The following is a 3,866-nucleotide window of genomic DNA, read 5'->3' as shown; positions in this document are numbered from 1 at the left end:
ATGTTCTACGATCACTGATAAGACTATCAATCTTATCTTGATTACTTAAACAACGTTATCAGAAAGAGAGTAACTCAGCAACTATTGACCCGAAATGTATGCATGCAAACCGAAACGGTAATTCGAAAATGGAAATAGTGTTAGTATTGCCTCAATTTTCTATTCTTAACGCAATGGTGCATTATTATAAGGAGCGCTGTTGCTTGAAATTCAATCTTATATCTCACAGATTGACCGTTATTTTCGGTAAAAAAGTTAAACGGTAAATAGTGAAATGTAGAACAGGCAACACGTATTCGATATTTGAAAGTTTGCAAACTTGTGGTCCGATTTCGATTTTTAGAATTTTTTTTTCTGATTTTTAAAAAATATATTTCATCGTCTCAAAAGGTCCAGTCATTTCAAACATCAGTAGATATACGGGCACACTAAATAACTTGAAAGCAAAGATCGACTTCAATTTACTTATTTAAAGCAATTTATATAATATTGTATTTTATTTATTACAAAAGAAAAAGTTCAGTAAAAATAATAATGGCCTCAAGTTCTGCCCAAACACTTGCTCTTCAGACAGTTCTAGTGCGCTAAACACTTACATGGAGGAAATTAATGGCGAAAATATTTAGGTTCTACGACGAACAGTCTCTAACCGATGTGACATTCAAAGTTTCTAACCCTCTGCTCTGTAAGTATTACTTTATCCTCAGCTTTCATAAAATGATTTAGATTAATATTTTTTAATTTTTGGATTGCACAGTGTACCCGCGCATCGTTTGATACTCGCAGCAGCGAGTCCTTTACTGAGAATCTTTCAATAGCGATCAATTCAATAATCTATCATCGAGATAAATGATATCGATAGCGATATTTTGAACGTCTAATAACCTTTTGTTACAGCGGCCGGGCGCTGATTACCGTTAACAATGTCGGTGCCATGCTGAAGGCGGCAATCCTATTACAATTGGACGATGCCATAACAAGGTGTGTGAGTACCTTATGGCACATATAGATGAATACACATTACACGACGCTTATGCTTGAGCGAGAACGCGATGTAACTCCTTAAGCAGAAATTCATTGAATACGGAACGAAGAATTTCATGGAGGTAAAGTCTAAATATACACGTAATGTCTCAGAATAGCGGTACTTCCAATAATTGAAATTTTGTTTCTGATAATACTAGATCAGCCAAAGCGATGAGTTCCTGAATTTTTGACGTAAAAATTGAAATATATTTTGGAATCTGATAATTTGAATATAACTTATGAGGAAGATGCCTACGATGCCATAAATCGCTGGTTTCAATTACGATGTTTCTGCGCGTCAAGAACAACTGCCCTTTTAATAGCTTGTCTCCGGCTTACCCCAATTCGATGGACTTTCTGTTGACAACATACAGCCATTACCTGGGTGTGAGTTGCTGGCTTTCAAGGCGGTATCGTGGATCAGTAAGCCGGAAGCACGAACAAAGATAAATATGCGATTTACAGAACCACGTGCTGCAAATTGTGAGAAAACATTGCTCGCACTTTGTTCTGTGGAAACATGGGTAAACGCACACTGTGGCTTATATTCAAAAATGATATTCTTTAATTAATGTACGTCCAATATTTTTGGAATAGATGAATCACGAACTGCTGCAATATAACAAAAGCTGAGAACAAGTGGCAAGAATATGCGAGCATAAAATGCGACCACATTTGTTATAGAACTATTTTAAAGGATGATAATATATTATTTATTGGCGGTAATAAAAGTGGTGTCACATCCAACATCGTCTGCAGCTGGAATATATGGAATAAGTCATGGCAAAATTTGCCCGCCATGAAACAAAAGAAACTCGCACAGCGTTGTTGAATTAAATGGTAAAATATACGCAATTGGTGGTTTTGATGGGAAAAAGGTTCTGTCGTCGGTGGAAAGGTAAATACGTTTAACGAATTACCTGACGATGGTGATCGTGAGCTTTAACAATTAAAGGCTGACTTTAAGTTTAATGGCACTTTAGACTAGATATTTAAAAAGAAGGGAATTCAATGAAATATTATGATCTGATTGAATCAGACTTTATAAAACTCCAACTCTTTTACATTGTCAACGACTTCTTTAGAATAATTCTAGATTTTTATTAATAGACTACTCAGCGTGACGAAATGTGACTTTTGACGCTTTAGTTTAGAGATGTGCATTCTTTTCATAGCTTTTGTTTATTTCCAGATATACGACTTCTGATGGTTGGGAGTTCGTGAGCAGCTTAAATGTTGGACGATATGACGCCAGTGCAGTGACTTTGAATGGCAAAATCTTTATAATGGGCGGTTTTAATGGCCCCAATTCAAAATCCGTCGAATGCTACAACCCGGATTCGAATACTTGGACTTCATGCGCGAACATGAGAATGTCACCACATTCACCTGATTAAGTTTGATTAATATAATTATTAATATAAGTACAACGTTCATCAAGTCCTAATTTGGAAAGAAAGAGGAAGAGTAGAAGAAATATACCCTTCTTTACCACGTCTTTACTTAAGTGTTTAAATATTAACATTCGATTCCTTGGATCTCTTTTACTACAGAATTCATATCCTGTCAGAGTCTTCCAATTTATTTGTGAATGAGATTACCGTTACAATAAGAGTCCATTTGATTTCTGGTGCAAGTCTTCCTAGAAGTTTCAAAACCAAGAAAAGTAGCTCCGCTTCAATAAAAATTACGAAAATTGTCTAATTGAAAACAGCACTGATTTATTTAGTCGCCCTCTTAGTTCTATTGAAATTAAGTACAACGTTTATTGCTACTTTTTATATTACAGGCAGCTGCACATGAAGGTCACGATAAATTTTGAACGATACGATCCTCAGCAGGACACATGGTCTAAGGTATATTAAGTTGATTTTTGTCAATTGCTGGAGGGCAAACTGAGTATTCTTGAAAAAATATCACAGATTTGCTCTTTGAATGTTGGCCATGGTTATAAAGCTTGCGTATCGCTAGATAATAAACTATGGGTTATTGGTGTCGATGGTGTATCAGTCTATGACGAGGAAAGTAACCGTTGGGAACAAAAGTGCGCATCACCCGGAACTGATGTTATTTCCTGTTTTGTTGTGCCAGTAGCCTTACTGACGTCGAATGAATAACCAATATTAATAAATATATTTTTTGTAATAAATTCTTTTATAATAAATACCAACAAATCTGATTTTCTCGTTTTGGAAAATGCGTCATATATTTTGTATGCTACACAGGTTTTAGTTAATATCCTCCTACATCTCAATATCTACAGAATCAGGACAAAACATACTCTTGCGTATACAGTTATTTGTAATTGATTCACGAGAAAAATGCGAAGCGCAGTGGTTTCGTTTTGTAATGCTTTCAGTTTCCAAATGAATATTTACAATGTGTTTCAATAATTGAATGATTATATAATTTTGTATGCAAATGCTATATGCAAAACAAAAATCAAAAATACAACAAACTATTCTCGAAACGTTGAATAAATTAAAATAATAGCTAATGAAAAAATATTATTGTGTATGGCGTAAATGAAGGGTACAAGTGTTTGAGAAGATATGAAAAGGATTGAAAGAGATTGGCTCGATTCAGTGTTCAGTTAGTAGGGCTGAAATTCACGAATGGAATTTTGTTGGTGATTTACTAAATCCACTGCAGGTGACAATGGAAATTACTATGCGCATTTTACCACCGGAATAGGCTTACAGTAAATTAGGCTGGACATGAAGAAGTAATGCCATTTTGAAAAGAAATGCGTCAACTGATTCGTATCAAAGAATGTCAAACTGAGAAAAATTCTGGTATTAAATGATCTGCAAGAAACCTAATTAAGTAGAAAAGCTCGA

At 34.9% G+C, this 3,866-nt stretch overlaps 1 long non-coding RNA gene and 1 pseudogene across 1 annotated transcript; both read left to right on the top strand.

Annotated features, from left to right (window-relative positions):
* Nucleotides 1–1,070: 1,070 nt before the first annotated feature.
* LOC126767423 (kelch-like protein 1) lies at nt 1,071–1,928 on the top strand (annotated as a pseudogene).
* Nucleotides 1,929–2,805: 877 nt separating this feature from the next.
* LOC126767422 (uncharacterized) lies at nt 2,806–3,205 on the top strand. The gene is made up of 2 exons (XR_007669091.1): nt 2,806–2,882; nt 2,949–3,205. It is a non-coding gene; the product is annotated as an uncharacterized LOC126767422 (long non-coding RNA).
* Nucleotides 3,206–3,866: the final 661 nt, after the last annotated feature.

The sequence above is a fragment of the Bactrocera neohumeralis genome, unplaced genomic scaffold, assembly GCF_024586455.1.
Source record: "Bactrocera neohumeralis isolate Rockhampton unplaced genomic scaffold, APGP_CSIRO_Bneo_wtdbg2-racon-allhic-juicebox.fasta_v2 ctg6236, whole genome shotgun sequence".
NCBI classification, from domain to species: domain Eukaryota; kingdom Metazoa; phylum Arthropoda; class Insecta; order Diptera; family Tephritidae; genus Bactrocera; species Bactrocera neohumeralis.
This window is presented reverse-complemented; position numbering and strand designations above follow the sequence as displayed.